The following is a 25,355-nucleotide window of genomic DNA, read 5'->3' on the forward strand; positions in this document are numbered from 1 at the left end:
AGGAATTCCAAAAAAGCGATATTCAGATGGCAGCCTGAATATTAGTGAAATGTATCATAATTATGAGGATTCCTATTTCAAGATAGCTTTACCACTTGCCAAAAAGCTTGCATACCCACATCAGTATTTCATTCACTTGACATAGCATTTCATACTCCTAAAAAGGACCGATGTTGTATATGTACTGTGTATAAAAATTGCACCAGATCTCAAAAACTAGTACTCGAAGAAAGTTATGAGAGGCATCTAAAGTTAGACAAATGTCGAGAGATGTGAAGACTGCAGACACTGAATCAGTGAAACAGGACCCAAACAAAACTGCGTGCTGCTGTGATCTTAAGACAGTTCTCCCCTCTCTCTGTGGTGAGTGTTCTTCATATTCTAAAAGGAACCTATCACGCCAGCCGGAGTGGCCGTGCGGTTCTAGGCGCTACAGTCTGGAGCCGAGCGACCGCTACGGTCGCAGGTTCGAATCCTGCCTCGGGCATGGATGTGTGTGATGTCCTTAGGTTAGTTAGGTTTAATTAGTTCTAAGTTCTAGGCGACTGATGACCTCAGAAGTTAAGTCGCATAGTGCTCAGAGCCATTTGAACCATTTTGAACCTATCATGTTACAATTTTACAATATAAGATATTTCAAATAGCCTGTGATATTGTTATTTTTGACACTTGAGTTTTGTCAAAAGAGGTTCAGATGAGATTGGTGCTTGCATATATAACTTTTTCACGTCTTTATCTAGCTGAGTATTGCAACAGGTAGTTTTGTTTTCAGATAACTGTGTACTTATATACTGTGTAAGTAATATGAGTCATATTAGTGTTATGACTCATACATTTTTGATCAAAGGCCACACAAAGAACGAAAATGAATCCACCACAGAAAGATAAAAACAGAGTCCTTAAAGGAGGACATATATTAGTGTCAACCCAGTGGGTGCCAGTACTGAAACTGGCCAAGAAAAAGAGCAAGAGCAGTACTTACAGAGTCAGTGAAATAGATACTCCAGATGTAATAGATTTGAAAGATTTTAGCGAAACAGGTGGGTAGTAATGTTTCCAAATACGCAAATGGTGAAACTGTAAACTGGTGTGACATCAAGGTCATGGAAATCAGAGAAGAAGATCCTTATACCACCGTCTACAAATACTCTTATAAGAAAAATGATTTCGCAAAGATTAACATTCGTTGAGGGCAGAGAGGCAAACCTTGAAAAATCGTACTTAATGCAACATTTTCTTCGCCGCCAGTAACAGGTGCAGAAAAAAAGTAAAAATTGTTTGATCTGTGTGAAAATGGTGTAATTCCAAGTGTTCATGCACAATTCTACAACAACTTGAAAGTTAATAGTATTCCAGAAGAAAATTTTATAGTCTGAAAACTATGCTCTTTATATTGTTTCACTCAATATCCTTTGCATGTATCAATGTTTTTATGTTACTAATATAACGTTGTACACAAATAAACATTTTCTTGTTTTATATAAATTTATTGTAAAGCAAATGAAAGTCAGAACCACTAAGCAAGACGTGACAGATAATGAATACTGTTACAGCTCAAAAGTTTTATTTAGGTATTCAAATGAGAAAATATTATAACTCAAAAAATTCCACATTAAAGTTATATAAAACATTGTGATGACAAAATTTAACCATTGGCAAGCTTTTAGAGCAATAAAGAATATTTGCTCCCATCTCCATTGTTGTTGCATGAATCACTTATTTACCTGCTGGAATCAAAAACATTAAATGACTTTGCTGTAAAATGTTGGCTCCTGAGTTGTAATGCTCTCCTTCTTCGCCATCGCTCGTGTTCACCTTTCTCACTCAACACAAGGTAACTGTTGTTCAGCACCTCCTTATTCCAAATTTGGTGCCAGCAGACTGTTGGATTATATATTTGTACAGTAAGATAGTGTTGGCGGAAAAACGCTATTTACGAATGTTTATTTTGCTTTATTTAATGTGTTCCCATCACTACACAAACGCATACTACAACAACACATATAGCACCGAACAATTAGCATAGACATCTAGGAATACATATAACAAGCAAAGAGATCTATACACGTAAACTCAGTGCCAACATAACGAATATTTTGTTCAACAAATACCAACACCTCAACTTAAACAAATACTTTTACATGATCACAATAATCTTGAACACTACACTATCATCTCACTCGGATTTACATGAGCGAGATATGGAGAAAGAGTGATTCCATTATGCCCTTTATTGGTAGCCATTTTGTCGACCTGATAACGTGGAGTTTTTAGCTTGTAAATCGCTACAGGTTCCATTAACTCTGCCTTATTCATGTCAGGTTCAACTTTATCTGATGGAACATTTCTTTGCACCCAGAGCAAAACATCCTTCCTCCACTGCACTGTTGGAGCTTTAGTTATCGCAGCAGAGTAGTATGGAGCATTTTCCCTTACTGTTGTCGTATTGGGAGAAATATTCTGCAGCAGAACATCAGAAAACCATTCCATGAAAACTTTGGAACGGAACAGCAATAAAGAGTTTGGAATGAAGCTATGAGCAGAGCCAGTAAGCGTGCAAGTCTGCGAACTGCATCCTGCTGGAATGCGTCCATCTTCGTTACCCACCTGTCATATTTTTTCTTGCCTTGAGTTTCTAATAAAGAATGACGTGGTGTTGCTTCTTCATTCACGTCTCCTTTTCTTTCCTTTTACTTGCCAATTCTCAGCACCGTAGATCGACTAATGTTAAGTGCAGCATCAATTCTGTCTACCACTCATGTGACATCTAAAATAGGACCGCCATTATTGCAATTGAAGCACACAAATTCGCGACCTTGGCCACGTATCTGAAGTTCCCTTCCAACGCTCGATATCTTCGGAGCGTGTTCTTGGAGGACCTCTTTTACTGCGAATCTCGTGTGCAGACATGCTGCACTGTTGTGATGATGATGATGATGTTTGGTTTGTGGGGCGCTCAACTGCGTGGTTATCAGCGCCCGTACAATTACCCAATCTTTGCTCAGTCCAATTTCGCCACTTTCCTGGATGATGATGAAATGATGAGGACAACACAAACACCCAGTCATCTCGAGACAGGTGAAAATCCCTGACCCCGCCGGGAATCGAACCCGGGACCCCGTGCTCGGGAAGCGAGAACGCTACCGCGAGACCACGAGCGGCGGACCCTGCACTGTTATTATCAACGCAACGCCAACACAAAAACACTCGTTCACAACACCTGTCCACTGCACAACACTTCAACGACAAACATTAGACTTGACAAAGAGAACTGACGAACACAGAAGCATCTAAAGCACGACACCCCGTGGTATTGTTTATCCCTGGCGTGGCACAGGGGACGCTTTACCAACCAAACCGCTAGCAGAGTGGTAGGGAAAGACAGTTCGGTATTGGTTTTACCTTGGCAACGGCGTCACGTCCTCTCCGGTGATCCAAACGTCAAAAGTCGCAACTAATTTTAAACGCACTACAGCTTTCTAACCATCAGCAACTCGGAATTCTCTGCTTGTTACGCGTATGCGCACCTAAGCTCATTTCTTTTACGTGGCAGACTCTGATTTCTACAGCATGAATACGGTTCTTAAAAGCCAGCGTTTGATTTGTTTCTACTCCTCGCCAGCAGGTGCATACACACCGAAGTGTAAAGACAATCATTCAGCGGTTCCCTAACAGATAGAGTTACTTCGCATCGTCTAGCACGCTACTAGCAAGCTGGGCAGAATATGAAACCATTAACTCTTAATTTAAGTGTGTATTTAAAACACGAAGAACAAGAAGATACTCATAATTCATAGAAAATAAATGTGAGTATATCATTGGATGTTGTTGCAAGATGACAGAAAATAGGCTATGTATCTTCATTGTCCTTCAAACTGAAATTTAGTAGCTTTACTTATTTTAAACGTTGGTAGTTCTGTAGAATGTCTGTAATTTTCCATATCAACAGTACTAGATGCACTTATCGTGAAACCTTAGTTGACACGTAGTAAGTAGGGGTAGCGATTAACTGATTAGTGAAGTGTATTTCGGTGTGCCCTGTCTCGTGTGATGTGTCATTAGTTTGTCTTGACATTATGTTGTCGAAAGGTAAACTGTAAGTTGTCTAACATTTAAGTCATTATGTTGTAAACTGACTACCTCTAACTCCTACGGACGACTTTGTTTCATCACAAGACCCACTGAATTTTTAATTGAAAACCCTTAATTCTTCTCTCGTCTTTCTTTGGAAGATAAACTCCCGGTGAAAAACGAAAGCCGACGCAAAGTCTGTCTATTAAAAAATCTTTTAGAAAATTTGTAAGTCGTTTCCAAACGAAATGGAACGATTCAAAACCTGCCGGCCGGAGTGGCCGAGCGGTTCTAAGCGCTACAGTCTGGAACCGCACGACTGATACGGTCGCAGGTTCGAATCCTGCCTCAGGCATAGATGTGTGTGATGTCCTTAGGTTAGTTAGGTTTAAGTAGTTCTAAGTTCTAGGGACTGATGACCTCAGAAGTTAAGTCCCATAGTGCTCAGAACCATTTTTGAACGATTCAAAACCGTGGTTAAGTGGCATCGTTGTAAAGGACAAACTTTTTTTTGTTTTTACTGTGTTCTATTTGGAATAGATAATGACGGTTTTGAATGGCGTAAGTAGGGAGTAGTTGAAGAGAAGCTTCAAAATTTCCTTTCGAAAGCCCAAAAGCATGAATGTTCTATTTCACACATGACAGCAGCTGTTAAATACTGTCAGCTAGTCACAGTAAGAACTGACCGTGCTCTATCGGAAGCAAGACGCTTGGAAGCTTTGAAACACAACGAGATGGGTGATTGAAACAGAAGTATAAGGAAGAGACTTATTTCGACAATCTGCTTTTTATCGCGGCACCTCTTCGAGGTCATGAAGAGTCTGAGGTGTCAGTAAATAAAGGAAATTATTTAGAACTTTTACGTATCTAGGCTGAAGAAGAACCATACATGAAAGATTATTTAGCATTTGATGGCGTTTCTAAAGGCAGTTCCTCTGACACACAGAATGATTTAATAGCTTGTATTATGGATGTTGTTAAAAGAAAAAATTTCAAGTGAAGTTAAAAATAGCCCTTTTATATCAGTACAAGCCGATGAAACAACTAATGCCTAAAGTTGAATTCAAATGAGTGTAGTTTTTCGTTTCGCAAATAACGAATCAGGGAAATACAAGAGAGATTAGTAGGGTTTTATCACGTATCTGAAGACTGGAGTGCGCAAGGCGTAGCCATTGTTTTGCTGAAAGTGCTAAGAAGTCGGAATATTGATAAAAACAAGTTAGTATCACAAACATACGACGGCTGCATTGCAATGGCGCGGAAAAATTGTGGTGCCCATTCTATGTGAAACAAGCGAATCCTCATGCTATCTTCATCCACTGCAATACACATCAGTTGAACCTAATCCTCGTCTATGCTTGTACAAAAAATCACACAGTTAAAACTTTTTGTGCAAATTCTGTCAGGATTTCACGCATTTTGCAGCCGTTTCAGTAAAAGAAGTGAACTTCTGAGGGAAAGGGTATTTAAACTACCAGATCCTTGTGAAACAAGGTGGCATTTTTATTCACGCGCTGTACAAACCCTTATTCTTCACTATACAGACCTGAGAGCAGCATTTAATAATGTGATAAACAATGAACGGGGAGATGTTAATTCTTTACACCAAGCAATTAGGCTAAATAATATTCTGGACGACCAGGCTTTTCTTTTTCTACTACAGTTGTAAAATTCGATTTTCCAGCGTACAAGTATTTCGTTTAACATCTTGCAGAGTAAAACTGTGGACGTAAGACGCTGTAAGCTTGAAACTGAAAGCTGCATTAAGGCTGTTGAAAAACTAAGAAGTGAGGAAATTATTCTGAAATGGACAGTGGAAGCTAAGAGCCTTATAAATTTAGCAGGTGTATCTGAAATTAATTTTAATGTATTTTACAGAACTTGTAAATACGAAAAATTTCTCAGGTTATAGTAGACCAAACAATTTCCCTATAGGTGCAGCTGATAAACTACTTAGCCGGCCGAAGTGGCCGTGCGGTTAAAGGCGCTGCAGTCTGGAACCGCAAGACCGCTACGGTCGCAGGTTCGAATCCTGCCTCGGGCATGGATGTTTGTGATGTCCTTAGGTTAGTTAGGTTTAACTAGTTCTAAGTTGTAGGGGACTAATGACCTCAGCAGTTGAGTCCCATAGTGCTCAGAGCCATTTGAACCATTTCTTTGATAAACTACTTATTTACAGCAGTGAGCACAAATGTCTAGAGCCTCAGAGCCTCACAAAATGGACCTCTCTCCTGTACTGCGTGTATGACATGCTGGCCAAACATATCGCAGTAACGCTGGCCACTCACACTGCACGTGTTTGGTCCTTGATCGCCGAACTGTTCAAAGAAGAATAGGTTTAGTGATGAACGTAGCCATGAAGCCACACCATAGGGTGTTCACCATACAGAGTAACTTCATGCACAGTGACTTGAGGTGAAGATCCCCACACTCGGCAGTTCTGTGTGTTCACTTCACCCGTCAAAGAAAAATGAGCCAGGGTCAGCCCTTGTCAACTTCAGTCTTTGCGAGAAGTGGAGAGCGAAGGCAACACGTCGTTGTGCGTCCTGTGGTGCAAGCTGCTGCCCTATAATATGGATTTTGTACAGATAGCATTTGAGAATGGTTCGAAGCACCTTCCGTACAATGGACAACGGGATGTTCAACTATTGTCAGAGGACGCGCACTGCCTGGCGATCGGGAATTACGTGCAGCATTGTCTGCCATAGTAACAGCGATTTCATCAACCACGTGTGGTGCAACCGGTGGTCGGCCTCATTCCAGAGCGACGCCCAGTTCGCCAGTTGATTCGAACTTCTTCACAACGCACCGCAACCGGTGATATTCTCGAAGTGCAACTGGAGCATTACTGTTGTTTTGATAATAGAGCTTCACCAGTGCTCCTCTTCTCCAAGCTCATGTTGACACATTAACAAATGCACTGCGACTGGTAAGGTGTGTGAGGCTATGACTCACGATGACTGATCACGGCAACTGGTGGCCGTAGTTGGAACTGGGCGGTGACGCTGTGACGCATGGAAATCATGCATCCCATTCTCTGGACATTAATGCTACCAAGTCTGGTATTCGTAAAGTAATTAGTTCCCGTGTTATATCGTGTTAAATAGGGAAAGTTTAACTATAACCAGCCGGTACATCTCATAATCTGGATACAACTTAAGTTTTATTGTACGCGTTGAGCGCCGTAAATTTACGTCCTCTACTGCTGGCATTTCTTGGATGTCATTATGCACATCATCTTCAGTAAACATTTCTGATGTTCTTGAACAACTTCTTCAGGTCCTCTAGTTTCTAAATTTACTGGTGCCTTTCCATGTTCTTGGACATCTTCTTCAGGATTAATATCTACACATACTTTTACACCATTTGTTTCGTTTTCACCAATATTACGTTTCCGCTATTTATTCCCTTTTTGTTTTTAAAATTTATGACACTGCAACGACTGAAATCTCCACAGTATCCAATAAAAATACATTTTGCAGATTTAGAATCCCATTTTCTTCTAATTTGTTTGGAACCTTGTACCATGGCCTTACATCTAATAATTATTATATAATCAAGATCAGGTTTCTACCCAGTCCAATCTTCATATGGGGGTCATGTTTGGTATAGCGTTAGTAGGCGATATGTTACTCAGATACACTACAGTTGATAATGCTTCTGCCCAATTACATTTTGGAAATTCTGCATCGTTTAACATGTTCCTTCCTTTCTCTACAGTTGTTCTGTTAGCCCATTCTGCCATTCCGTTTTGAGCAGAACTATAGCGAAATGTAGTCTGATGTCGCATTTCAAATTCACTAAATTGTTGCCTAATCTGTTTATTGACATATTCGGTACCATTATCTGATCTAATAACTTTTATCTTGTAAATAGTCTTCACGGGTGTACCGCCGGATCCCGCGCCCGGGTTCCCGGGTTCGAATCCTGGCGGGGTCAGGGATTTTCCCTGCCACGTGATGACTGGGTGTTGTGTGATGTCCTTAGGTTAGTTAGGTGTAAGTAGTTCTAAGTTCTAGGGGACTGATGACCATAGATGTCAAGTCCCATAGTGCTCAGAGCCATTTGAACCATTTGTGCCGCCGGATGACGTTCTGCAAATCCCACAATATTTCCTCGGAGCAACTGTCCGACATCATCAGGTGGTTGAACCTCGCTGGTGGCTAGGTACGACTGACAAGATCCGCATGTCGACGCCGCTGTATATACAAGGTGTTACAAAAAGGTACGGCCGAAATTTCAGGAAACATTCCTCACACACAAAGAAAGAAAATATGTTATGTGGACATGTGTCCGGAAACGCTTACTTTCCATGTTAGAGCTCATTTTATTACTTCTCTTCAAATCACATTAATCAGAAAATGGAAACACACAGCAACAGAACGTACCAGCGTGACTTCAAACACTTTGTTACAGGAAATGTTCAAAATGTCCTCCGTTAGCGAGGATACATGCATCCACCCTCCGTCGCATGGAATCCCTGATGCGCTGATGCAGCCCTAGAGAATGGCGTATTGTATCACAGCCGTCCACAATACGAGCACGAAGAGTCTCTACATTTGGTACCGGGGTTGCGTAGACAAGAGCTTTCAAATGCCCCATAAATGAAATTCAAGAGGGTTGAGGTCAGGAGAGCGTGGAGGCCATGGAATTGGTCCGCCTCTACCAATCCATCAGTCACCGTATCTGTTGTTGAGAAGCGTACGAACACTTCGACTGAAATGTGCAGGAGCTCCATCGTGCATGTACCACATGTTGTGTCGAACTTGTAAAGGCACATGTTCTAGCAGCACAGGTAGAGTATCCCGTATGAAATCATGATAACGTGCTACATTGAGCGTAGGTGGAAGAACGTGGGGGCCAATCAAGACATCACCAACAATGCCTGCCCAAACGTTCACAGAAAATCTGTGTTGTTGACGTGATTGCACAATTGCGTGCGGATTCTCGTCAGCCTACACATGTTGATTGTGAAAATTTACAATTTGATCACGTTGGAATGAAGCCTCATCCGTAAAGAGAACATTTGCACTGAAATAAGGATTGACACATTGTTGGATGAACAATTCGCAGAAGTGCACCCGTGGAGGCCAATCAGCTGCACACGCTGTACATGGTACGGAAACAACTGGTTCTCCCGTAACACTCTCCATACAGTGACGTGGTCAACGTTACGTTGTACAGCAGCAACTTCCCTGACGCTGGCATTAGGGTTATCGTCAACTGCACGAAGAATTGCCTCGTCCATTGCAGGCGTCCTCGTCGTTCTAGGTCTTCCCCAGTCGCAAGTCATAGGCTGGAATGTTCCGTGCTCCCTAAGACGCCGATCAATTGCTTCGAACGTCTTCCTGTCGGGACACCAGCGTTCTGGAAATCTGTCTCGATATAAACGTACCGCGCCACGGCTATTGCCCCGTGCTAATCCATACATCAAATGGGCATTTGCCAACTCTGCATTTGTAAACATTGCAGTGACTGCAGAGCCACGTTCGTGATGAACACTAACCTGTTGATGCTACGTACTGATGTGCTTGATGCTAGTACTGTAGAGTAATGAGTCGCATGTCAACACAAGCACCGAAGTCAACATTACCTTCCTTCAATTGGGCCAACTGGCGGTGAATCGAGGAAGTACAGTACATACTGACGAAACATGTCTACATAACATCTTTTCTTTACTTGTTTGTGAGGAATGTTTCCTGAAAGTTTGGCCGTACCTTTTTGTAACACCCTGTAGAGCACGCGCGTGAAGATTGTGCAGGCGCGGGAACCACGCATGCGCAAAAATTTGCAGATGGATGGCGCCAGACTCAAACGCCCTCTGCCAGGAAACGCAGAGCGGCCGTTCTGCGCGTGCGCTGACGCTGTGTTTACTAACATGCTGCCAAAGTTAAGACGGGTCTATTATCGAAAGCTCTTTGCTTTCTCGTCGTGATTTAACAGCAGCCAATGCAGGGTTCCAGGCTGTACTCAATGAAGTCCCGCATCCCTGTTGATAAGGTTATCAGCTGAACGGATATGTACTGCTTCCTTAATGACGCAATCGCAGAAAGAGGATGCTGGGGATAAAACTTCCGTCTTTTCATAAATCATGTGATGTCCTGTGTTCAGACAGTGTTCTGCAATTGCCGACTTCTCCGGTTGGCTGATGTTCATCCCAACGTTCTTGTACTGTGCGACATGTCTGACCTATATATGCGGCCCCACACTGACAAGGAATCTTGTACACACCACGTTTCCTCAGACCGAGATCATCCTTAACCAAACCTAAAAGATTCCTCAGTTTTGCAGATGGTCGGAAAACACACTTGATGTCATATCTTTCGAGAACTCTTCTGATTATTGACGACATGGCACCAAAGTACGGCAAGAAGGCCAAGGTAGCGGGTGTTTTCGTATCTTCATTTTGCTCCATAGATTGAACTCGCTTGGGCCTGAATGCATTACGTATCTGTCTCTCAGAATAACCGTTTTGACGGAAGACTGTCTTCAAATGTTTTTTTTCAGAGTCAGATACCACACGCGCTCTATGAACTAGCGTACGTAATGCACTACCGCATTGTGCTGGATGAAGGCAGCCTGTGGCCTGCAAATATAGTTCTGTATGCGTTGGCTTGCGGTATACGCTGTGTCCCAAGGTTCCATCTGCTTTACTACGTACCAAAACATCAAGAAAAGGTAAAGTGCCATCTTTTTCCACTTCCATAGTGAAGTTAATATTCGGATGGAGCGAATTTAAATGTTGAAGAAACATAGGTAGAGTATCCAGTCCGTGTGGCCACACCACAAACGTATCGTCAACATACCGCAGAAAACAAGAGGGTTTGAGAGTGGCTGACTGTAGTGCTTTATCTTCAAAGTCCTCCATAAAATAATTGGCCACCACAGGAGAAAGAGGTCTCCCCATGGCGACACCGTCCACTTGTTCAAAATATTGGTCTTGAAATAAGAAGTATGTTGAAGTAAAGCACTCCGTCTTCAGGCCACAAGTGGTCCATCGGGACCATCCGACCGCCGTGTCATCCTCAGATGAGGATGCGGATAGGAGGGGCGTGTGGTCAGCACACCGCTCTGCCGGTCGTTACGATGGTTTTCTTTGACCGGAGCCGCTACTATTCGGTCGAGTAGCTCCTCAGTTTGCATGACGAGGCTGAGTGCACCCCTAAAAATGGCAACAGCTCATGGCGGCCCGGATGGTGACCCATCCAAGTGCCAGCCACGCCCGAAAGCGCTTAACTTCGGTGATCTGACGGGAACCGGTATGTTGAAGTAAGCACATGTTTAAATAGTGCCACTATGTCCTCCTCAAACTTGTTATTAATGAGCTCTAAAGGGTCCTGCAAGGGCACCTTTGTAAATAAAGACACAACATCGAAACTTAGTAATATATCCGATGATTGCAGTCTAAGAGTTTTCAAGCGGCCTATGAAATCCTCAGAGTTGCGAATATGATGGTCGCACTTGCCTACGAGAGGTCCCAATAGTGAAGTCAGATATTTGGCAACAAAATAAGTAGGTGCTCCAATGTTGCTCACGATAGGGCGCAGAGGCACCCCATTCTTATGGATCTTGTATAGGCCATAGAGTCTAGGAGGAACTGCAGCTTGTTGACGTAAACCCTTAGCGACTTGCGCTGGGATCGAGCTCTTCCTGATGAGTTCCAAAGTCTTTCTCTGGGTCCTACCCGTCAGATCACTTTTTAATTTACTGTATGCAGGATCGTCGAGCAGTTTGTGCATCTTGCTGTTATATTCTGTGCGTGAGAGGAGAACAGTAGCGTTTCCTTTGTCAGCAGGTAAGATGAAGATGTCTTGGTCTCTTCTCAGATCTTGTAGTGCTTCCACATCTGCCTTCTCCTCTCATCATCACCATCGTCATTATAACAACCAGTACATTTCATCACTGATTTCTGCACCACAGTAAATTTCTGGGCAACAGCATTACACACAGGGAATGGATGGATATAGTTTTTCCCCAGTAGCTGATATCGTCTCCCTTATTTATACACCACAGTAAAATTCGTCTCTGTGTAATGCTTTCTTAAATGAGGTAACAATATTATAACATGTAGAGAGGTAATGGAAGCCCGTAATTCTTATTTTAATGAGACAGCACATTATGTTATATTACAGAAGAACTGGCTTCACACAAGTTTCCATGGTGTAACAGCAGAAAATTATTTACTGTAATGTTCGACTGACTTTAATACCAGACGAGTTTATGGTTTGGGAATAACATGGTTTACTTTGCTAATATTCATTGACAAGTGCATTTGAGACGGTGAAGTTGATCAGCGGTAGTGCCCATGTGTGTTTTGCAGTGTTATAGAACCAATTTTAATGTATTTTTATGAATTTAACATTTGGTACTAAGATCGAACTGTGGTCGCCGACTAATCTATAATTTTTTTCAGTAGTGGCAATAATCAGGCTATTTGTATTTTAATAATCTGTACAGAAATTTAAGATGTGTTGTTTTGCAATGTTATAGAACCAGTTTATATGTATTTTTATGAATTTAATGCATGCTAAGGTTGTATACATGGAAGAACCCTGGAGATACTAGAAGATATCAGATAGATCATATAATGGTAAGACAGAGATTTAGGAACCAGGTTTTAAATTGTAAGACATTTCCAGGGGCAGATGTGGACTCTGACCACAATCTATTGGTTATGGTTCAAATGGCTCTGAGCACTATGGGACTTAACATCTGAGGTCATCAGTCCCCTAGAACTTAGAACTACTTAAACCTAACTAACCTAAGGACATCGCATACATCCATGCCCGAGGCAGGATTCGACCGTAGCGGTCGCACGATTCCAGACTGAAGCGCCTAGAACCGCTCGGCCACACCGGCGGGCCCTATTGGTTATGAACTGTAGATTAAAACTGAAGAAGTTGCAAAAAGGTGGCAATTTGAGGCGATGGGACCTGGATAAACTGAAAGAACCAGCGGTTGTAGAGTTTCAGGAAGAGCATAAAGGAACAATTAACAAGAATGGGGGAAAGAAATACAGTAGAAGAAGAATGGATAGCTTTGAGGGATGAAGTGGTGATGGCAGCAGAGGATCAAGTAGGTAAAAAGACGAGGGCTAGTAGAAATCCTTGGGTGGCAGAAGAAATACTGAATTTAATTGATGAAAGGAGAAAATATAAAAATGCAGTAAATGAAGCAGGCAAAAATGAATACAAACGTCTCAAAAATGAGATTGACAGGAAGTGCAAAATGGCTAAGCAGGCATGGCTAGAGGGCAAATGTAAGGATGTAGAGGTGTATATCACTAGGGGTAAGATAGATACTGCCTACAGGAAAATTAAAGAGACCTTTGGATAAAAGAGAACCACTTGTATGAATATCAAGGGCTCAGATGGAAACCCAGTTCTAAGCAAAGAAGGGAAAGAAGAAAGATGGAAGGAGTATATAGAGTGACTATACAAGTGCGATGTACTTGAGGACAATATTATGGAAATGGAAGAGGATGTAGATGAATATGAAATGGGAGATATGATACTGCGTGAAGAATTTGATAGAGCACTGAAAAACCTAAGTCAAAACAAGGCCCCGGGAGTAGACAACATTCCATTAGAACTACTGACAGCCTTGGGATAACCAGTCCTGACAAAACTCTACCATCTGGTGAGCAAAATGTATGAGACAGGCGAAATACCCTCAGATTTCAAGAAGAATATAATAATTACAATCCCAAAGAAAGCAGGTGTTGACAGATGTGAAAATTACCGAACTGTCAGTTTAATAAGTCACGGCTGCAAAATACTAACACGAATTCTTTACAGACGAATGGAAAAACTGGTAGAAGCCGACCTCTGGGAAGATCAGTTTGGATTCCGTAGAAATATGGGAACACGTGATGCAATACTGACTCTACGACTTATCTTAGAAGAAAGATTAAGAAAAGGCAAACCTACGTTTATAGCATTTGTAGACTTGGAGAAAGCTTTTGAGAATGTTGACTGGAATAATCTCTTTCAAATTCTGAAGGTGGCAGGGGTAAAATACAGGGAGCGAAGGTCTATTTACAATTTGTACAGAAACCAGATGGCAGTTATAAGAGTCGAGGGACATGAAAGGGAAGCAGTGGTTGGGAAGGGAGTGAGACAGGGTTGTAGCCTCTCCCCGATGTTATTCAATCTGTATATTGAGCAAGCAGTAAAGGAAACAAAAGAAAAATTCGGAGTAGAAATTAAAATCCATGGAGAAGAAATAAAAACTTTAAGGTTCGCCGATGACATTGTAATTCTGTCAGAGACAGCAGAGGACTTGGAAGAGCTGTTGAACGGAATGGACAGTGTCTTGATGGGAGGATATAAGATGAACATCAACAAAATCAAAACGAGGATAATGGAATGTAGTCGAATTAAGTCGGGCGATGCTGAGGGAATTAGATTAGGTAATGAGACACTTAAAGCAGTAAAGGAGTTTTGCTATTTGGAGAGCAAAGTAACTGATGATGGTCGAAGTAGAGAGGATATAAAATGTAGACTGGCAATGGCAAGGAAAGCGTTTCTGAAGAAGAGAAATTTGTTAACATCGAGTATAGATTTAAATGTCAGGAAGCCGTTTCTGAAAGTATTTGTATGGAGTGTAGCCATGTATGGAAGTGAAACATGGACGATAAATAGTTTGGACAAGAAGAGAATAGAAGCCTTTGAAATGTGGTGCTACAGAAGAATGCGAAGATTAAATGGGAAGATCACGTAACTAATGAGGAGGTATTGAATAGGACTGGGGAGAAGAGGACTTTGTGGCACAACTTGACAAGAAGAAGGGATCGGTTGGTACGACATGTTCTGAGGCATCAAGGGATCACCAATTTAGTATTGGAGGGCAGCGTGGAGGGTAAAACTCGTAGAGGGAGACCAAGAGATGAATACACTAAACAGATTCAGAAGGATGTAGGCTGCAGTACGTATTGGGAGATGAAGAAGCTTGCACAGGATAGAATAGCATGGAGAGCTGCATCGAACCAGTCTCAGGACTGAAGACCACAACAACAACAACTAAGATTGAACTACGGTCATCTACTAACATACAGTTTATTTAAATAGTGTTAAAAACACAGCTGCACATTTTTAATAAATTATACAGACAATTTAGGTGTTGAAACATTTAATTTTAACACCTGTTGTGCTTGAAAAATGTGGTACAGCAGTTAAACTTTGTTTGTTAACAAGTGCTGCTGAACCTAAAAGTTTTATTAGTAGTTCCAAAATGAAATCCATGTGTATTTTTTAATGTTAAAGCAAAATTAATTTTCAACAGTAATGCTGTGTGTATTTTGTGAGCGTAATCTTACATATTTTGTGTGATAAAACAATTTTATTTCGCTGCATAGATCGAATTTTCGTTTCCGACCAGTGATCTGTAGTTATACTTCCGTATTACGATAAGCAGCCTGCATGTGTTTTGTACTGGCTACATGATAGTTTTATTTGAGTGGCAAAGATTTTACTTTCGAGATATTGAGCTTCATCTAGGTCTTGCTGCACCATCGTCGTTTCAGAGAGGTTTTGCAGCATAGTTTGGACTGTAAACATTGCAGCCTTCAGCGAAAGTTGTTATTGTATCTAATCGCGGCTGGGCACACTCATTTGTAATAAAAAGCAGTAATTGCCAATCGGTATCACCACTTACATTTACCTAGTGTGGAACATGATACTTTATTTTCTCCCACTCTAAATTGGTGCTTGTGAAAGAGAAATATTACTGAAAAATCTGTAAAAGCGCCAGTCGATGAGAGGTCCTTCTATGAACCATCAATACCTTGACTCACATTGAAGTAACACCCTTTATGTGTTTTGGACGTGGAGATACCTCTGGAACATGTGGCAAGCATCATAGAACAATGGAAATATTTAACCCAAATTTCCGTTGTGTCTTACACCAAGTGTAGTCTCACAGATTACTTGTTTATCTTGTTTTTTACCCACTTTTTTATAAATATTTATGCACGAAAATAACATTGGAGTACCTTATTTGAGAGTTTACAATCATGTTTTAAGTATTAATTTTATATACACGTACTGGGTGTGTCTCCTAAGAGTCTTCGGCCACATTTGCTCTGGTGTTTCGGCACATATCTGCAGTTTTGTTTTTGCGATGTGTAGAGGAGTCAGTCCAAACTCACACTGCTCATTACATCTTTGAAGTGACGCCCACTGTCTACAGAAAGCGTCGGTTTGTTTCTTGTTACAAACAAAATTATTTTTGAAGCCTAAATTTTTATGCCCATTCGGTAGATCAGTCCCAGATTAGTATATTGTGATATTCGTTTTATCATCATGTATTAAGAGTGATAGTACAACACGATGAATAACCAGTACTTCAGAGGTAACTTGCATGTCTCCCTGATCATCGCTGACTGCTACCACTGTGCAGCGGTGCTGCTCAGTTGTTGCTGGAGTCATGGTATTCTTCATGTTTTACTATTCCTGTCAATGCATGTTGATAAAATGAATATGACTAGACTAATTTGGGGCCACTCTATCGAATGGACATGTAAAATTCTGTTTTAAAAATAATTTTGTTTGTAATGGGAAACAAACCGAGACCTTCTGTAGAGACTGGGTATCACATGAAATATGTGATAAGAAGTACTCCATTTAAACAATGCAAAAATGAAATTACGAATATCTATCAAAACAAATGTGTGTGTGTAAAATGAAATTGTGACGCTTGATGTAAGCACTGCACTCTACTGCATCACAGCTGTAGTTTTGCAGACTTTTAAACATTGAATACACATTATGATATTTGATAAGCAATCATAGAACAATTTATTTGTGGAACATAATTGATCTGAGATTTGGTTTTGCCCCACTTCATGTATGGTATATGCATCAAACATTGTACTATCGCTAGTGCTGTTTAGCCTGTAATTTCAAGGTATAAACAATATATGTGTGTGTGTGTGTGTGTGTGTGTTTGTGTGTGTGTACGTGTTTACAAGCAGATTTGAACATTGTACAAAAAAAAAGTCAGATATCTACATCTACATCTACATCCATACTCCGCAAGCCACCTGACGGTGTGTGGCGGAGGGCACCTTGAGTACCTCTATCGGTTCTTCCTTCTATTCCAGTCTCGTATTGTTCGTGGAAAGAAGGATTGTCGGTATGCCTCTGTGTGGGCTCTAATCTCTCTGATTTTATCCTCATGATCTCTTCGCGAGATATACGTAGGGGAGAGCAATATACTGCTTGACTCCTCGGTGAAGGTATGTTCTCTAAACTTCAACAAAAGCCCGTACCGAGCTACTGAGCGTCTCTCCTGTAGAGTCTTCCATTGGAGTTTATCTATCATCTCCGTAACGCTTTCGCGATTACTAAATGATCCTGTAACGAAGCTCGCTGCTCTCCGTTGGATCTTCTCTATCTCTTCTATCAATCCTACCTGGTACGGATCCCACACTGCTGAGCAGTATTCAAGCAGTGGGCGAACAAGCGTACTGTAACCTAATTCGCCCGCATCTCGTGGTCGTGCGGTAGCGTTCTCGCTTCCCACGCCCGGGTTCCCGGGTTCGATTCCCGGCGGAGTCAGGGATTTTCTCTGCCTCGTGATGGCTGGGTGTTGTGTGCTGTCCTTAGGTTAATTAGGTTAAAGTAGTTCTAAGTTCTAGGGGACTGATGACCATAGATGTTAAGTCCCATAGTGCTCAGATCCATTTTTTTTGTAACCTACTTACTTTTTATTTTCGGATTGCATTTCGTTAGGATTCTTCCAATGAATCTCAGTTTGGCATCTGCTTTACCGACGATCAACTTTATATGACCATATCATTTGAAATAACTCCTAATGCGTACTCCCAGATATTTTATGAAATTAACTGCTTCCAGTTGCTGACCTGCTATATTCTAGCTAAATGATAAGGGATCTTTCTTTCTGTGTATTCGCAGCACATTACACTTGTCTACATTGAGATTCAATTGCCATTCCCTGCACCATGCGTCAATTCGCTGCAGATCCTCCTGCATTTCAGTACAATTTTCCATTGTTACAACCTCTCGATATACCACAGCGTCATCCGCAAAAAGCCTCAGGTCTTCTCATGGAATGTGTAGTAGAGAAAAACGTAGTATTTTTCTCTTCAGTTCGTATCCCTCTGCCAGAGGTATCTAGAAGCGGCTCTAGAAAGCTAAATTCACCTTCGGATAGCCCTCTTTGCACTTTATTCACTTTGAGAGAACCCAAGAGTTCCGCGATGATCTGATCGATATAGCTACGGAATCAGGCCGCTCCTCAACATCCACTGCTGATTAATTAAGTTGCGCAATAGAATTTAGAGAATGCACAAAATTATTGGGCCCTGAGCACTGTACCCTGAGTGGGTCTCAGTTAACTTCCTATTAATTCTGCGTATTGGTATGGGTTTCATTAACTACAAAAGGATAATCATGGAGTGAAATATATTCAGAAGTTATACCACAATTAGCACCTTAAATATTGAAGGAGTTAAACATGCATTATTATCGTTTATGGAGCGAGTAGTACATAGGTGATCAAATGAATGACAATTACTAATTGTTAGCAAGGTTTGGAGGCAAACTGCTGCCGTGAAGTTAAACAACAAATACGCAGTGACTGCAAGGTGATAGGATGACAGTAAGTGAAGACAACCATTTTACGGCGACAGAGCGACCGATCGAGGGTTCACTACTTCCACAAAGTCAGCGAGATAACACGCCTACCCAGCACTGTCAAGCTGTTGCTGCAGTGTGCTCTTTGCGTAATCAGAGGTGGGAGGCCTTCATTTGTAATAGCGTTAATTTGAGGTGGCCTTCTGTGTCTCCTTAGAATCTGAATTTCAAGTCTCTTCTCTCCCCATCTACGAAGCCGAAGTGTGCTCTAGCATCTCCGTGGCCTACGCCTGTCCTGTGCCGCCCTGCCTATTGAGTCCTACCTCCTCAGTTTCTAAAAACGCAACTCTCCTCCGCCTGTCGGCTATTTTTTGTGGGTCTAATATTTTCCGACCAATCAACAAATTTACGGTGAACACTGGCCAATAGTATATTTTTGTAATGTTATTTCATTCTCCCTCAAACAGCTGCGTAAAACTGTTCTCTCAATCAACTTCGTTACCACCTGTCTCCGCTAAAATGTGGAAACTACTTCGCAGGCTGTGTACCAATGTAGACTTGTGCTTCTCTAGCTAGCGCGGTTTCGCCACCGTGGGTAAGCAAAATCGAAAAACAGTCGCACTCGGTGGGCATTGGCTTGGTGGAGCACCAGTCACATAATAAAGTAAAACTCGGTGGTGATTTGGATATGCTTTTTACAATGTTATCCGGGGCTAAGACCTATGCTTTTGCAAATCCAGAGGTGCCGACAGTGCTTCTCTGAAATCTCTCGCACTGTGTAAGTTTTTCTCATTAACGCTTGGGTACGTGGTACAGCCAGCAAGTTAAAGTGGGGGAACACGGGGCGTGGGGGTTCCTTTTAACGTCGCGGCTGCGTCTCTGTGTATTGTCTCGTGCCACTGGCGGTCCAGGAACCAAAGCCCTTCTGGCGGCTGCCAGGCCATTCATACAAATCACCGTTCTTCTGCTCCCCGCTGGCCGTGAATTCACTGTCTGACTAGAGAAGCTACCAACTCCTACGTACCAAGGGATGACCCTCGTTGTTGCCCTCGGTTTCTCTACAGCACTCGCTCTCCCCTGAAGGCATCTTGTCCGCCTCTATCCACCATTACTACAGCATTCAAGAAGCCAAACATAATATGAAATCACAGGGAGTTACTACTGCTTTTGCAATAACTGTCATATCCCTCATTAAAATTCCAAGTGCTACTGTCCAGTTCAATTGTTATGAAGATGCTACTTCATCTCATCACCTTTTACACGGATGAGAGGTGGCTAGATGGTATGGTTAGCCACCTATGAACTTAGCCTGGCCGGCCATGCTGGGTAGTGAAACACAATAAGTAAATACATGCTAAACAATCTCAAGTTTGTTCACAAAATGTTTCTCTTCACGAAGATACCAATTACATTTAAAATAAATTTCAAATGTTAGTAATCTACTTCGAAGTTAAAAGTATTCATAACTTTTTAAAATATGGCTGTTACAGTAGGGAGTAACGAGGCAAGTATGAGTGGGTTTTAACAGGATAATGTGCAACGTACAGAAATGGAGACCTGCAGCAAATCTGCCTTAGGTTTGGTGACCAAATGCAAAATGTGTTACACTGATTTAGCAAAACTGTCACCAACACTCCAAAGATGCAGATAACAATTGGATAGGGGCTGTGCTCTCCAACAAATATCGATTTTAATTGTGGATAGGTAGTCTCAAGTGTAGAATACCACTGTAAGGTTGGGCCTGGTGATCTAGTAGTAAAGCACATGCCTGAAAACCGAAAGGTTGAGGGATCAAATCCTGGCTGGCTCACACAATTAGCAGTCTGCCTTTAACCTAGCCTTCACCTCTAATTCAAGTGATGATTAACCAATAACGACATACCGTTTTGATTCCACGTTAAACTGTCAGTCCCTTTCTGCAGGTAATAGGTAAGTCGCCAAAGTTACGTCCAACTGAAACACTTGTACCAGGATGTTGAACCACACGAAATTGTTGTTGTTACCTCCCTAATTCAGTGCTAGACAATTACAACAACCAATGATCAAACACACCATCTAACACCATCTGCTGACTGTAGAGTAAACAAGCCACTGCCTAACATGTGTTCCTCCGCATCCTGCACGTAATAGGCCAAGAAGATTAACCTTTGTGCAAGAAAACAGTCATTGGACGTTTGAGACATGGTTGAAAGTCATCTGGCCTCAGGAGTTGCAACAGTTGCTATAGGGTGGTTTGCGTTACAGTGTATGGGTGTACTGGTGGTGGTGGGTTTCCAGTATATGACAAATTGTCTGTGTATTGTCACATCAAAGAAATGTAACTTTGTGCTATTTGCTGTTTCTATGGGAAATTTTACATTAGCGTGAACGTTACTTCTATACAAACAACAGGAGCATCCACAACACATGGATGGGGCTGCCATTCAACAGCTGGAGTGCATGTTCTCTGCCAGCTCCTGCCATCCTGCTTACTATTTCGTTCCTGCCTATGTGCACCTCCTGACGGCGGCTCGTTAAGTTCTGCGGCACACTACGTCATCTCAATGTCAGCGGCTTCTCCTACAGCAGCGACCACACCACTGTACCTAACTTGAATAAGAGTCTAATTCAGTCCGGGATGTCTTACTAGTGGTCCATCACTCGCTTCTATTCACCACTACCACTCTGTGCCTACATCCAGAGGCGGGAAGTGGTGCCTCATCATAAACTGCACACTGCTGTTTCCTCGGTCACTATTAGGTCACCACACGGTCCCAACAAAATGAACTGCTGACCAGTACATATTGCACTAACTGAATAAACCGGCACACTATGAAAACAACTACAGACAGTAAAACAAATAGCTACTGTTAATGAAATTAAAACAGAGATGAAAGGGACATCAAGCACACAAAACAGATCATCAGAAACATACAAATACAGGCACACAGAACATACACACAAGCACACAGAACACCAACACACACGAACAAGAAGCATCCACAGCAACAGACAAATGATACATTCTCACTTCAAAAAAAGAAAAAAAATCACCTGACAGGAGAGGAAACAAATTCAAAAAATAAGGGGTGAAAATAGTCTACAGAACCGATAACTCAGTACAGGAAAAACAAAAGAGGACCCACAATACAGCTGGTATTCTATCAGCTGACATGCCAAGACACGTAGTAAATTTATATGCTGCCTATAATCTGAATTTCCAATATTAAATAAACAGAAGAGAGAAGAGCATTAAAATTTAACAGCTGTGTCATTCTAAATTTCCAGAATACCTTATGTTTATAGATGTATAGACTACAGTCCAACAGACATCAAAAGCCTCCCACAGAAATAAATAATTACATAAAACTTCTAAATAGAGAAAGCCATAGTAAAAGGAAAAGAAATAATAGGGAGTAAAACCTCTTTGCGATGGGACTCTGTTCTCTGCCCTCAAAGAACTGTCAGGTGACCCAAACCCACCCACCCATCTACCCAACCATGCTACAAACAAAATTTACCTCTCCCCCCCCGCCCCCTCTCTCTCTCTCTCTCTCTCTCTCTCTCTCTCTCTCTCTCTCTCTCACACACACACACACTGTCTCTCCCCCACTCACTCTTCCTCTCTCTCTCCCTGTATCTCTCTCTCTCTCTCTCTCTCTCTCTCTCTCTCTCTCTCTCTCTCTGTCTCTCTCTCGCTCTCTCTCTCTCTCTCACAGACACACACACACACACACACACACACACACACAAACAAGAGTCAAAACTCCCGCCCAGAAAAGTGAGGTAGCAACTACGGTACATAATATTGTATATTCCAAGTCTTCCCCTCTGACTTTCATTCACTGTTGTTTAAAGTCACAAGTAATAATAATAACATAAAAGCAATAATAATAACATAAAAGAACTCCGCCACTGCCCGTCAGAAGCCCGGGGCCTCATCTCGCAAGTGTTGAGGAAGGAGGATAGGGAGGGGTAAAGCCTCGTAAAAAAAACCTAGGTGCATCTGGCTCCGGATGGTACCATCCTGTGAGGACCCCTGCCTAGGAGGACAGGTGAAACCCGGTCAACGGCCTCAAAGGCGGAAGAGGAATTCTAACTCCCAACGGCGGAGAGAGCGGAAGAACCTAATGGAGAAAACAAAACCAAATCCACTTTGGGTCTCGCTCTTAGCAAGCGGCGAAGTGGTCAGCGTCTGTTCACCAGTACTGCGGCTGAAATTCATATTCTGAAACTAACCCTTCCAGTCTTAACATTCTGAGTTCACTCAATGAGTCTACTCAACCCTACCTGATTCCAGGTACAATCATCACGGAGCATTTTGATAATCACAATATTACCCCAAATAATCAATCCACCGCCGGTATCACTGGCGCAACTGGTCTTTCGGAATCTGGGTTGGCCAGGTTAAAATGCAATGTGATTCAGCGGAGGAAGTCGGAGTCCTCTGGCCAACTTAAAACCAAAACAAATACATTTTTTCCTACACTTAACATACAAACACTTTTGCAACCAGGTAAGCTTCGTAAGTTGGGAGATGCATTAAAAGACAGAATTTTCAAATTTTGGCACTTCAAGAAACACAAATGATGGACAATAACACCATGGATTTCGGAAGTTATCGTCTTTTTTGAAAGTAAAACTGATAAAGGATACTTAACAATGCACAGCATCTGGGAGTTGCTTTTGCAGTCTCCAAAAATATTTTAAACTCAATAACGGAGGTAAAACCCATTAATAACAGATTAATGACAATTTCTCTTAAATGCGCAAATAAAGCATACACTTTAATTAATGCCCATATGCCAGTCAATGAGGATAACCGTAAAATACCTGATGAAGTTAATGAAGCTTGGGAAACATTAGAACGCATCATCTTGAAAATTCCCTCAGACCATGCTAAAATTTTAATGGGTGATTTTAATGTTTATTTGGGTAAAGAGAAAAAATATAAGAAAACGGTGGGTGGACTTCATGCGCATAAATGGACAAACCAAAATGGTCAAAGACTTGTTGAAACATGCAAATATTTTAGCCTTAAAATCATGTCAACACATTTTAAAAAGAACCTTCCCAAACAAAAAACCTGGCGGGCACCCAATGCATTTATTGGGGAATTTCAAATCGATTATGTAGCAATTTCATACCCTAACTCAAAATAAATTTTAAATGTCCAAGTTAGCAAAGGGGCTAATATTGATTCTGACCATTATTTAACGCGAATAAAAGTGAAACTTCAGAAACAGAAACTCTGCAAAACAAAAAATGTTATACCAAAATTTGACACTGCTAAAATAACCCCAAGTCCAACCAGTGAATTTGACAAAAAACAATCCAACAATTGGCAAAGCCTAAAAGAAAAGTTCATCAAAACTAACAAAATTTAATCCCGCTTGGGAAGAAACAAAAACAACCTTGGTGTAACGCGTATTGTGAAACAGCAGTTAAGTCTAGGCATGGGGCATTCAAAAATTGGAATAGTAACAAAACTGAAAAAAGTACAACATCTTTCTAGCTGTGAGAAAAGAAACATCTAAATTAATCCGACAGACTAAAAGAAACTACGAAAACGCACAAATTTTGGAAATCGCAAAAGATTTCCAAAAGAACAATACAAGAAACTTTTAAAAAACTTTCAAAACAAAACTAACTCCTTACCAATCTCAAAATCTTTGCTTCAAAAATGCAAATGGCAGTTCGGTTCTTAACAACCAGGAAAATTATAAGGTACTTGTTAATTATTTTGAAAAACTATTGCACTGTCCAGATCTAGAAAATAAATTCCAACCATAGCAAATTAATAACACGAACCCCAACTCTGAAGCACCTGACGAAATGGAAATAACTAAACAAATTAAGAGACAGTAAAGCATCTGGAGAAAACGGTATAATCGCAGAATTACTTAAATCAGCTGGCCCTAACACTATAAAAGAGATCACACAACTAATGGGACATATCTGGCAAACTGAGAAAATGCCTGAGAACTGGAAAACTGCCCTAATTCATCCATTGCATAAAAAAGGGAATAGGACCGATGTTAATAACTACCGAGGAATCTCTCTCCTCCCTGTCACATACAAAATTCTCTCGCAGTGTCTACTTCATCGAGTCCAAGAACAGCTAGAACCTAAAACTGGTGAATACCAAGCAGGCTTTACACCAAACAGATCCTGTCCGGAACAAATTCTTGCTTTAAAACTAATCCTCAGACACCAAAGTATTTCTAGTAACAATATTGTATGCACATTTGTGGAGTGCAAAACGACTTACGACTCAGTTGATCTTGTATCTCTTTTCCCAATTTTAAAGCAACAAGGGCTAGACAATAAAACTCTAACATTGATTAAGGAAACGTTAACCGACACTAGATCTAAAGTCAAATTCATGGAAGAGATTTCTGAACCATTTGAAATAAAGACTGGTGTTAGAGAGGGAGACGGATTCTCTCCCTTACTGTTTAACTGTGATTTGGAAAAGGTAATTACAGAATGGCGGGAACAAAAGTCGATTCAAAATACAGACCAATCAAGCAAGTTAGGCAGAAGTGATGTTAGAGTAGATTGCCCAGCCTTTGCACATGATTTGGCAATTTTAACTAGGTATGGTATCACAGCTCAAAAACAAATTGAAGTTCTTAAAGAAGTCTCGGAAAAGTTAGGACTACAAATATCATTCGAAAAAAATGAATACTTGACATGCAACAAACA

The sequence above is a fragment of the Schistocerca cancellata genome, chromosome 4 (assembly GCF_023864275.1).
Source record: "Schistocerca cancellata isolate TAMUIC-IGC-003103 chromosome 4, iqSchCanc2.1, whole genome shotgun sequence".
Taxonomy (NCBI): Eukaryota; Metazoa; Arthropoda; class Insecta; order Orthoptera; family Acrididae; genus Schistocerca; species Schistocerca cancellata.